The sequence below is a fragment of the Lissotriton helveticus genome, chromosome 3_1, assembly GCF_964261635.1.
Source record: "Lissotriton helveticus chromosome 3_1, aLisHel1.1, whole genome shotgun sequence".
NCBI classification, from domain to species: Eukaryota; Metazoa; Chordata; class Amphibia; order Caudata; family Salamandridae; genus Lissotriton; species Lissotriton helveticus.
This window is the reverse complement of record NC_136061.1, coordinates 1,045,349,317-1,045,362,624: the sequence shown is the minus strand read 5'-3', so window position 1 is coordinate 1,045,362,624 and position 13,308 is coordinate 1,045,349,317. Positions and strand designations below refer to the sequence as shown.

Sequence of the window (13,308 nt, the reverse complement as noted above, 5' to 3'; positions counted from 1 at the left end):
ATAAGAGACACATTCGGTCTGGGGCTTACCCTCCTTGTGGATGTGGACTATGGTGGCAGTACGCTGGTCTAAAGGGAGGGAGCCTGACTGTCTCTAGTCCTCGTACATGGTTCTGAGATACGGGGACAACTTGTCGGGCTTAAGCTTGTACAATTCAATCGGTAACCCGTTAGGGCCCGTAGCTTTGCCCGGCTTGAGAGCACGGATTGCAGCCACTACCGCCTCATTAGTTAAGTCACTGTCAATGAGGTCACGTTCGACCTCTGACAGTTTGGGCAAAGCAATGTCAGTGAGCAGCCGACGGGAGTCTTCGACCGGGTATGGAGCAGCCGAAGTGTAAACATCCCAGAAGTGGGCTGCAAACTAATCCACTATTACCTGCGGGTCCAACAGTGAGTTCCCCCCCAGGAACGCGAAGTTTCGGGACGAGTCTACTTGACCATTCCTTTTTATCCAACCAGGCCAGGAGTTTCCCGGCCTTGTCGCCCGCCTCGTATAATCGCCCATGAACTGCTCTGCCTATGGCCTTTGACTGGTCCGTCGCTAATGCCCTGTACTCCTGTGGCTTAAGTTTGAGCAGATTAAGATTGTCTGGCGTAACGTCCGACTCCAAAACTGACTCCAGCCTCTCCACCTCTGTCTCCAGAGCCACCAACTCTCTACGCTGTTCCTTCTTTTTAACCCGAGATAAGAGAGAGTGCTTGACCCCGTATCACCGCCTTAAACGCCTCCCAAAGCTTGAAAGGAAGGAGATAGAACGGCCCTCCCACATGCCTGAGATCCCCACATATCCTCCTCTCGTGTCAGACCAAGTATCCTGCACCACAAGAGGGAAGGACTTCTTCATTAATATACCGACTCGCCGTGAGCCCGTAGTGAATTCTGCATGAGCTAATAGGACATATCGCCCCTGTGTAGCGCTTTACATGTGCCTCCGGTCAAATGAGACTCCTGCAGGAGGACAATATCGGGGGCCTGGCACTTAAAACACTGAGGGACAAGACTGCGCTTGATTTTGTCCCCCAACCCGTTGACATTCCAACTCGCCAGTTTAACCCCACTGCCACCAACCGATGCCATCTCCAAGTTTGTTAAACATCACAAAAAACAATGTTGCTCCCCCAATCGGAATATCCATAGTTGCTGCTGATGCATACCAAATTACAACCAAACAATTAAACCAGCCCTCCCAACTCCCCCCCCACCCCACCCCGCTGTCCTGCCCTCTGGGTCTAGAACTGCCCATGAAAAACTGGCAGAGTGCCTGTCGCCCCAAAAAATTCAAGGAACAAAAAGAGAAAAAAAACCCTAGCGGGAGGCGGGGTCCGTCCCCCCAAGCCTGACAATTCTGCGTCCTAACCCTACTAAACACATTTCCCACATATCTTTAGAATGGCTCCCCACTCGACCCCAAGTTCAAAAGGAGACCCCCACCCATTCTCATCGCCCACTTCACACTGCAACAAATGCTAATCTGACCACTAAAAGGGTGCCCATGAACTGCAAACAATACTGTCCAACCACTGGGTGAGCGTCCTCTTAGGCTGGTTGACTGTCGCCGGTCCCATCTCCACTTCGACCCGCCGTGCTTCTTGCACCTCTGCTCTCGACCCAGTCTGCCGCCGCCTTGGGGTGCTCGAAGAACTATGATTGCCTATCCGCCTCGACCCGGAGGCAGGCAGGGAACAACATGGAATATTTCAATCCCTGGTCCCACAGAACACGCTTGATCGACATGAACAGACGTCTCTGTTTCTGCACCTGCTGGGTAAAGTCCGGAAAAAGGAAATATCCGAGTTCTAATAGCGCAGGGGAGCACCAGCTCTGGAATGTTGAAGGATGAAATCTCTGTCGCGGACATTTAGGATCCGCGCCAACATGGGCCGCAGGGGAGCGCCCGGCTTGGGACGGCCGCCCGGGATCCGGTGGGCACGCTCAACGGCAAAGAAATTACTGAGGCCTTTTGGTTGCAGGTGTTTCAAAATTAGATCCTCCACAAAAAGGTCCGGTGCCTGCCACTCTGCCTTCTCCGGAAACCCAAGAATGCGCAGGTTGTTCCAGCGCAAGCGGCCTTCGTAGTCATTCAGTTTAAGATCAGTGAACTTACGGCACTCCTGAAGCTCCCTCAGCGCACCCCTGAGCTGCGAAACATCGTATACCAGGCTAGCCGTCGTAAGCTCCACTTGCTTGACTTTTTCATTGAGCTTGCCCATGTCTGCCCGGATAAGGTTGACCTCAATAGCCACGGTGTCCAAAGAGGTCTTAACTCCTGTAATGGCGGTCATAACGCCCTTGAACTATATTTCTGGCTCCTCCTCGCCCAGTCCCCCGGAACCAGAGTCCCTGCAGATGGCGTCGGGCGGCGCGCTAGGCAATTGCGCCACCGCCGTGCTTCAATGTCTCGCCGGGGATGCCACCCGAGGGTCACAGTTGATAGCACTGAAGCTCCCCCGTGCCCCCCCGGCACCACAGTCCTTTCCGCTGGGCAGCGGTAGACTCCACCTCCAGGGCACACGCTGCACAGGTCTCCCCGGGGGCGGCAACCCAAGGGCCACAATCACTGGGGCCCCCCGACCAGCGGCCCGATACCAGTACCTCCACAGAGGGCCAAGAGTCTATGTGGGAGGGGGCCACCGGACCACCTCCAACTTCAGGAATGAGCCGCCACCATCTTGCTTTTCGCGGCCTGCTCGCCCCTCCTCGCTCAGTTCAGACTCCAATTTATGTATCGGGGCTCCCCTACGGCCCCCTCGGCACCGCAGTTCTCACCGCCGAGCAGCGGCACCCCCCCCCCCCCTGTCCAGGATCGGATGGCGCCTGCGGGGCCACCGAATATCTCCCGGGCACCAGCTGGAGCTCCCTCCTGGGAAAACTCCACACTGGATGCCCCTGCTTCAGGCCCAGACAGAAGCCGGGATTGTCGGGCGCTGTTACTCCTCCTCTGGGTCTCTTCCAAACCCCGGAACCAGCATGATGGGCTCCGTCCCAGTTCCGATGTCTGCTGCTGTCGGGGGATACAACAAGTTATGCCTCGGGATTGTCGCGGGCTGGGCCGGAGGACAGAACCCTCGTCTTACAGGGCCATCTTCTGCCCGTGCTAAGCCACGGCCCCACTTTTGAATGATTCTGCAGTTCTCCCTCAATTGGAGAGACACACCTCCCCTGCCATGTGATCGCTCACCTGATGTAGTTCGGTAAGTCCTACATCTCCCAGAATGCATATATATACACATATATATATATATATATATATATATATATATATGTATATATATATATATATATATATATATGTGTGTCGCCGAAACGCGTTGGGTTGTGTTTGTATCACGATGCTGCATTTAAATGAATAAATCTCTTTTGGAAAGCGCTACATGATTTGAAATCTGATCCCTGGTTTTCTCGAGGCGAGTGCAGTGGACGTGGCTTCTTGCTACGTTGTGTGGAGTGAAATATATATATATATGTGTATATATATATATATATATATATATATGTGTGTGTACACACACACATATATAAATGTATGTGTGTATACAGCCATTTTATATATATATATATATATATATATATATATATATATGGACACGGGAATACCGAACGGAGCAGCGCGGTGAAAACCTCCCTGAATGCCTGCTGAGACCAGCGCTGCGAGTCTCGCCGGTGAGTCCTCCTTCCTTATCGCATATGTGAGAGGATCACAGCAGATAAGCGGCAGAGCGCCCAGGCAATAGACAGACACACACAGTGAAGCTCAACCAAGTGGGGTTACGAGCATAGCAATTGGTGAGAAAGTTACCAACACCTAGAACAAGTATGGACTTGTTCGGTGAAGAGGAGCGCCGCGCTCTTGCGCAGGACATGTTTAAAAGGCGGGATAAGCCGCCGCCGGCGACAGCCTCGTCTTCTGCCATGGGAGCAGTGAGCAACAAATTGAATGAAGCAATGTTCAAACTTGAGGGGCTGCATGAACGTGAGATCCGGAAGTGGTGGGAGGCCACTAGTCTGAGCAGCTATATTGATGTAAAACGGGTACCAAGGGGACTGAGGGTGTACACTGTACCCTCATATGAGCACCCGGACCCCCAACTACTAACAGACTGGCACGAACAGACCGAGGCATATTGTGAGGGGATCCTCAAGCTATTGGTCAAATATGCATGGAGTGACCGTGATAAGGCATTGGCTGAAATCAAAATCCTGGAAGAGGATATGGATAAAGAGGAAGACACCGCCAAAGTACAAGAATTAAAAGAGGCTATGAAAAAACGTCTAATTAGGTACCAACAAAAAATAATGTCGCGCAAACAAGAAAAATTCGAACGCGACGAAAACGATTATTGCCAGGGGCGTGTCTTAACATTCGCCCAAAAATATGATGCCCCGAGAAAAGCCATGAACCAGGGCACCTTGGTCACTCCGAGCTCTAGTATAGCAACCACAGAATCTGAAATAACAGCAGATGAATCAGGTGAGGAACAGCGAGACCATGCCACGGAACGCAGAAGGGTGGCTGTCCCTTTTCACACCGAGTTCCAATTAATTGGACAGAACTGGCTGAGAGGGGGGAAGAACAAGCCCCCAGAACAACAAGAAGAAGAACCAGGAGATCAGGGGGCGGCGGCAAAAGGAAGAGGAAAGGGCAGAGTCAAGACCCAGAACCGATCCTACCGCAACAAAAAGAAGTAAGGGGTATAACACAGACTACGGCGACCAACTTGACTGTAGTGAACCTTACCAATCGCCCCCTCACTAATGAACAACATGAACTCCTGGCATTAGGACTCACCTTCTGCCCAACCACCAATCTGGAATTCACGCAGACCAAGATCGATCTTTTTCGGTTCACCAGAAAATTAAAATTGCATAAACACTTCAAGCTAAGACCACACATCAAGGGACCTACGAAACACGGGACAAGACTGACAGCTACCGACGCCTTGGTAGGCAACGACATGTCTTGCATTGAAGCCTTGGATGTCCTTAGAGGCGATCTGGAACCTGAGGACATCACAGGAAGAGATATGGTGCAGCGGGCTGAATTACAGGGGATTGAGCAAGAGAGGGATGAAAGCCATTCTAAACCCCTGTCTACTTTCATCCCCCAGTCACCTTGGGATGCCATTGACGCCTTTTCAGAGGCTATGACTATGGAACTTGTGAAACAGAGGAAAAACACCAACACTGAACAAAGCAACATCACAGAACCCCAGAAAAAAGCCTTACAGGAGCTCACCAGCGACAAGAAAATCATCATCAAACCCTCGGATAAGGGGGGGAATGTCGTTTTAATGACTAGAGATTACTATCATGGTGAAGCTATGAGGCAACTCTCTGATGCAAAGTATTACATGATTACCACCAGGAATGCTTATGACTCTAGCATCAGAGAGTATGATGACTTGGTTCTGAAATGGTATAATTGCTCTATGCTGGGAAAAGATGAACACATTTTTCTGCGGAGCAATAACCCTACAATACCGACTTTTTATCATCTACCCAAGTTGCATAAAAACAGTGTCACCCACCAGGCCGTCCCATTGTGGCTTCTATTGATGCGCTGACAGAAAATATGTCCAAATTTGTGGATAATTATATCTTTCCCCTTGTCTTAGACCTGAAGTCATATATTCAAGATACCAAAGACTTTCTGAGTAAAGTGTCCACAATGGAGTGGAAACCAGACTATCCATTTCTGGTGATGGATATCACCAGCCTCTACACTATCATTGATCATAATCATGGACTGGCCGCCATTGAATACTACTTGGGCAAACGCTCAATTCGCTTTGCCCAACATAACATCATGCTAATTGAATTTGTGCATTTTTGCCTAACTCATAACATTTTCTTGTTTGAGGACAGATTCTACAGGCAAATCTCTGGGACAGCGATGGGCACCTGCTTCGCCCCCAGCTATGTGAATTTATTCGTCGGCTGGTGGGAGGAGCGGGTGCCCAGGAGCTGGAAGGAAGGCCAGGAGAGCGGTAAGGTGGTATACTGGTACCGCTACATTGATGACTTGTTCATCGTGTGGCAGGGTACCAGTGACACGGCAGAGAGGTACATCGACTCTCTGAATGATAATATCTACAATATGCACCTATCGGGGACAATTAGCGGGGTGGCAGCCAACTATTTGGACCTCCGGGTGTACATTGAAAATGGCCATGTCCATACCGCACTGTATCGCAAGGAAACAGCGGGTAATTCTATCCTCTTTGCGAATAGTGAACATCCACCGAAACTCATAAGGAGTATACCCTATGGGGAACTCTTGAGAATAAAGAGGAACAGTACTCAAGACCGGGAATTCGAGGCGGCTGCCTCGGATTGCCTAGACCGCTTCCGAATGAGAGGGTATGAGGAACCACTCCTAAAAAGTGCACTAAACAAAGTCAAAAAGGTCTCAAGGGAGGATCTACTCAAAAAGAAACAGAAAGGGTTAAATACCACCATAAAGGACACTTTTAGGATGATAACTCCTTACTCCTCAGGCGCTAATAAACTGAAATCAATAATGCGCAAAAACTGGCATATTCTGCTGACAGATGAGGTGTTGAAAGAGGATCTACCACCACATCCCCATGTGACCTTTAGAAAGGCTAGGTCTTTGGGAGACAAGTTGGTGCACAGCCACTTGGAAGCTCCCATTATACAACCTAACACCCTGAGGGAAATGAGTGGTTTCTTTCCCTGTGGAAAATGCAAGGCGATTGCCAACAGCCGTAGGGTGTTACAATATGACATCCCGGATGCTGGCAGAACTAACAAAATCCGTAAGTTCATCACGTGTAGTACTGTCTATGCAGTGTACTGTCTAATATGCCCGTGCGGCCTACGCTACATCGGCAGCACTATTAACCAGTTGAAGCTGAGAGTGCTGGAGCACCTAAGGGCAATTGATAAAGTAGATCCCTCGTACCCAGTGGCCCGGCACTTTGCGGAATACCACAATAAAGATAGAAGCAAACTGAGATTCTTTGGGTTAGATCATGTCCCGCAAAACCCACGAGGTAGAGGCAGACTTAGGAGGCTGCGACGCCTCGAATCGAGATATATAATTGATCTGTCCACTAAGTATCCTAAAGGCATGAATGGTGGGGAGGAATTGACAGTGCATCTTGGAAAATAGAAAGGAGAAAAATACTCACTAGCATTTTGAATTTGAATATGCGCTTTTCCTTGCATTATGATCAGTATATGAGATTCGTGACAACAGTTTTAATTTTTGCAAAGTTCTTTGCATGTATTCATTTGGTTTCTCTGGTGTCTTGATGGACCGAACATTGATCATGCGTTATTACCTTTCAGAGTTTATTCACTATATAAGTATGATGACATCTCTATGAATTTTAACATACATGTTTGTAACTATGAATTGCTCATCAGGTGGGTTGAATCTCACCACCCTTTACAGGAGACTTGGTAGTTTCTGCCACCCATTGGCTATATCGCCTGTTATAATGATTTGTTTGAACATGTAACAATTTTTTCTTTTCTTCTCTTCTGTAGTCCTGACACCACACCATCTGTAGATAATGACTGTTTGTTGTACATCTGTATAGGGACATTAGCCGATCCACGGCGTTATTGTTTAAAGCCCCACGTTTTTGGTCATGTAAATATGAGAATTTACGTTGACATCATGTACTATCCTTCATTAATGGAAACATGTTTAAAGATGGCGCTCGTGTAGGCGTCTGTGGGGCTAGTCCCTTGTTGATGTCCACCTTACTCTACCTGGTGTGTATTTAAATCAGTATCTTCAGGTCTCGGTAACAACACTGACGAAGGCTATCGCCGAAACGTTTGTTTGCTAATATAATAAAGCACTGTGTATCTGTACTTGCCGGAGTACTGTTTCCTTCCGTATTTGTGAGGGATCTTTTGAGCGCTATATATACATATATATATATATATCAGCTCAGGGGGGGTCTTGTCTTGTAATTGTTTTCTCATTCAGAGCGCACAATATGGCGAACAATTAAAAAGGAGGCCGTAATGGAGCATGCGCTTTTGGCTGCATCAGTCCCTGATGAAGAGAAATCCTCGAAACGCATAGGCAGCAGCCAGATGCTAATCATTAACGGATTGCAAGACTGTTTGTACCTAATAAAGCTTTCTTTGGGGTAAAGCTACGCTGTCTCTGAGTGTGACTTTCTGATGGACAAGACCCCCCTGAGCTGGTATGTTAGCGGCCGTCCCGCCGCTTAGTCGCACCACCCGAGGCAGGGGGCCACGGAGCGTCTGACGGTATGGTGCTCCCGATGTGGGAAACAGCGTGAGGATAAAAATAGCCATGTAATCTGGGGCTCATGTCGAGCTTCATCGTGCATTTTAAAAGCGCATCCAATTGTGGTGAAAAACAGACTGCAACCTCCACAATGCAATTGTTTTCTCATTCAGAGCGCACAATATGGCGAACAATTAAGCATATAAAAGGAGGCCGTAATGGAGCATGCGCTTTTGGCTGCATCAGTCCCTGATGAAGAGAAATCCTTGAAACGCGTAGGCAGCAGCCAGATGCTAATCATTACCGGATTGCAAGACTGTTTGTACCTAATAAAGCTTTCTTTGGGGTAAAGCTATGCTGTCTCTGAGTGTGACTTTCTGATGGACAAGACCCGCCTGAGCTGATATATATATATATATATTACCTTAACCCCAATCCCTAAACATTACCGACCTAAACCCTAAAAATACCCTTGTCATCCAACTACCCCTACCCATCCTAAAACTACTCTACTCGTCCTGCCCAAATACACCTACCTATCCTAAGTTACTAAAAATACCATTGCCACCCAATTACCTTTACCCACCTTAAACCCTAATACCCTTGCCACCCAAATACCCTTACCCGCCCTAAACCCTAAAAATACCCTTGCCACGCAAATACCCTCATCTACCCTAACCCCTAAGAATACCATAGCCACCCAATACCCTCACCCACCCCAAAACCCTAAAAACACCCTTGTCCTAATATTAATAGAATGTCCTCTTTTTTGCACTATCGGTGACAGAAAAATAAAGAATTATATCCATGATTGTGGTGTCACTTTATTCCTACTTTGGAGGAAAGGAGTTGTGGATATAGGACATGTGATCCAGGCGGTCTTTTCCGGCCAAAACGGGTCATGGCGACATGGTGATTGCTGATTAAAATCACTGCAACGAATATGGGTCTACGCTTGCCTTATTTCGTATGGATGTGAAGTGGTAGGCAAGCCTGCAAAAATATATATATATATATGTATATAATATACATACTCCACAAATTTGCCTGTTGTAGAGAGAGTCACTCCACAGGTAAGTATTCGCCAAATCTGTTTATTGAGATCAGCCGCAGCATGAACATCCCAGGTCCTTAAAATACATAGTCCATTCCCGACGCGTTTCATTACTACTTCCTCAGGGACGTTGGACTTGAATGTGGCAGCAGAGCAGTTTGGGCGGCACCTTTATTATTCAAGACACCTTACCGCAGTGGGCGTGGCCAAACAACATTGCCTGCTGGTACTTGTGGTGCGGTCCGTGCTACTTCAGTGAGTTGCCTGCTGTTAACACTCAAAATAAAGTTCATAACTTCACAGTGGATCGGGCGCTTGGTAAATGTTTAGTGAAAACAGCTTGAATTCTTTCAACAACGGCACCTGTGCCTTTCGCAAATCCGTCGGTTGACGGACCTGCAGCGATTCAACATCGGGACTTCCTCCGCGGCTCAGGCAAGCCGCTACTTACAAACTCCACAAGTTTGCCTGTTGTAGAGAGAGTCACTCCACAGGTAAGTATTCGCCAAGTCTGTTTATTGAGAGCAGCCGCAGCATGCACACACATATATATATATATATACATATACACACACACACATATATATATATATATATATATATATATTGCACACACAGAGTTAGCGTGCTAAAGCCTCTTTGCACGGCGGGCTCACGACGGGGTACGCCAGCCCCTATTATTACACACACTCCTGGTCACGCTTCTTTATGAAAAACCAGAGTCGCAGCCCAATTGCATTACGATGCTGTCAGTTTATTTGGCAGAGCAAACCCAACGCGTTTCGAGATCCGCCGATCTCTTGGTCACGGGTGGGGCTATGCTGGTACTGACAGTCATTTAAAGGGACATAGTATTTACAAATTGTGCACGTGTTTATAAACATAAAGAAAATACCATTATACGCTAAGTCTGTTCGTTGTAAATAACGTTTCATGTAAACAATTGTAACACTTTCCACAGGAATATGGGAATGAATTGGGAAGCCACATTCTTGACTTATTATTCAAATTATAAGAACAATGGTCGTGTTCCAGAGACAGACAAATTATATTTCTGTCCATATAACATGCGCCCATGCGCCAACCATAATGTCCGGTACTGTGTTGGATTCACACAATTCCCCGAATCTTAGTTCATATATAGTATTGCCCCAGTGGGCCAAAGTTCATCAATTTAATCAGCATTGACTTCCAATAATGCCCATGTGGGCGGTAGTGTCTCCCATCTCCTGTAAAGGAAAAAGAAAACAAGACTGTAGCTATACTCTTGGATATTTACATTTTGGATCAGTGCAAATAATTGTTAAAAACTGTTTAAAATTTAAACTTCAGATACCAAAGAAGCAGCAGCATATTCTACATCGCAGAAAAACCATACTTTACGTTTGGAGGTGAATAGCTAACTCTTCACCCAGGTTGTGTCCTGTGGGCTGCAAGGTATTGTACATTATAATGTATTTTGATTCGAGCTTGCGTAACTCTAGCCACCTGTTGCCTCCCCTCTCATTGAGTTCAACGCTGTCCAAAACACAAAATTTCATCAGATTGGGGTTTTTGTTGTGTACCAGTGCAAAATGCCTCGCTATAGGGTATTGCTGATTCTCGTTTCTTATTGCTTTACCGTGGTTATTGCATTACCACGGAAGCCACTGACGAAGGAGGAAGCACTGAGGTGTGGGGGTTGATTGGACCCTCTATACCCTTCGCCCAGCTTGGCTCATGGGGCATTGTCTCATCATTCAATAAGCTTACATCATCAGTATTACTGACCGAGCTTTTTCACGTGTATTTAAATTATGTATACACATTGATCGTACTCAACACTCTCTATCTGTGGGAGCGCATTAGTGAGTGACAGGGGGATCTATACATCCCGGTCCTGACGAAGGGGCATGTCGCCCCGAAACATGTTGACCCACACAGGAGAGCAAGACTAGTAACCCGATCTTGCACTCCGTCTCACCCCTTTTAACGATACCAGCCAGTGCCTATTAAATAATTTTTTCTAAACACCAGGCCAGGTATTTTTTAATTTTAATTTCACTATTTATCACTTTTGACCTCACTGACACTCACTTCATTATCACTCACATAGTATTCACAATTAAAAAGGTGCTCCGGCGTAGCCGCTTGTCGCAGCACTGCCCCGTCCCGCAGCGGGGGCGGGAAGACCCCGATGATGAAGCATGACACCAAGGGCCCTTTTGGTGTGTGAGGGGTATTTTAACACACTGAGTGTATTCCAACACCATCGGAATATGTATTGTATATTTGTTTCAGGTGGTCTCTGTTGATTATTTAATCATCACATTTACCCACAGAGAATGGGTAAAAACCCTTAATACATTAGCCCACAGTTTATAGTGGGTCAGTATTGATAGTAGGTGAATTGCCAACACCTCAGGCTTTAAACATTCAATGCAAGGTATAGTGACATGTATATGTATAAAGAGCACTATCACCAAGCATCTGGGATAGTGGTGAAAACATGACACCAGACTTTTGGTAAACATGGAATGCAGTGTCACTTGGAATGCTCTGCAAAAAAGGTTCTTTCCAGCTTCAACAAAGATTGGAGTGATATTGTTTGTATTTGCAGTGATTCAGCTACATATATGAAAAAAGTTGTGTGATGACCTGTCAAAATTGATACCCGAGCTGAAGTGATTCCCTGTAGGAGATCCTTGCCACTTGTTAGATGGTATGCTGAAAGCATCTTTACAATCTTCAGTTAATGAGGGATGCTATTAACTTTTTAGTCCATTCTGGTGCACTGTTTTCTTATGCATAGAAACTAAAATGCAAAGAGTCCTCTCAACTGTGTTCCTTAGCTGATGGTTCTGAGTCCAAGGGGCTATGAATGCTATATTATCTATGTGGCAACTGTTTACAGAATTTTTGCTGAGTGATGATGCCAAAGGCAAGAAATGTGAGGATGTTTGGTCGCATATTGATATGATGTGAAAAAAGTACACTCTACTGCATTATTAGATTTTTACAGGAAAACATAACTGCTGTAGTGGACGTAATAAAAAAACTAGAGTCTGAAAAAACCCTTGTCTGCCAAATGTTCAGCATAATTGGTGTAGGTGTGAAACATCTACTTGAGAGGAGGCTGGGCGACACCTTTAGTGACTCTGGCACTGCAACATGTTCCATGTTAGAGTGTGTGCCGCTTGGTAAGCAAAGCAATGTTAAAGAGCAATTCAGGAAAGTTTATTTTACAATATATGAGAAATGGGTTGCAATGATGCAAAGAAATGTCCCTTCACCACCAATGGCATTTGAAGTCAATGAACTCTCACTGTGGTACTCTGTACAAGTTCTACATCCCCTCAGTAAAGGGGAATTTCCTCCGTAGTTTCAAAAGTGCTGCTTCATTTTTGACTGCTTCCATAACTTTGTACGCAAAAACAACAGTTGATGGATAGAATGCAGAACAATGTCATACATTCACCCCAGTACAGAGATCTGGGCTTAAATCCATCGGTTTTTTGCTCACCATGCCATTCCAGTTTTATAACCATATGCAAATTAGTCTTGACCCTGTGCCCCATGGGAACAGTCCAGCCTGAACTGCCAAGCCAGGTCCTCCCTGGACTGGAAACAAGCATCCTAGGACCGCTTTCCGGCTTTCAGCCCTCATCAGCCAGGATAGCTTGATTCCAGTGGTATGGAGAGCACAGGACTCCTAGCTGCCGTCGCCCAATCCATTCCTAGCTGAACTGCAATAATTAACGCCTCTCTCAGGCAAGGAACGATTCCTGACGCTCTGAAAGTCGGCCAAGTCCACTCTGTCTTGAAAAAACCATTGCTGGATCCAGCTTCCCCTGACAACTTCAGACCTATCTCCAACATCCCTCTGTTAGCTAAGGTGTTGGAGAAGTGTGTGCAACAGCAGCTAAGTCAACACATCAACAACTTTCACCTACTAGATGACTTCTAATCCGGATTCAGACCTGGGCACAGCACTGAAACCACCATGCTCCACATCGTTGATGATGCCCTCCAAGCCCTT

The 13,308-nt window shown here is 46.7% G+C and overlaps 1 protein-coding gene across 5 annotated transcripts in view; it reads left to right on the top strand.

The window, feature by feature from the left end:
* UBR3 (ubiquitin protein ligase E3 component n-recognin 3) overlaps window positions 1-13,308 on the top strand; it is a 1,992,321-nt gene that overhangs the window by 1,587,288 nt on the left and 391,725 nt on the right. The window lies entirely within an intron of this gene.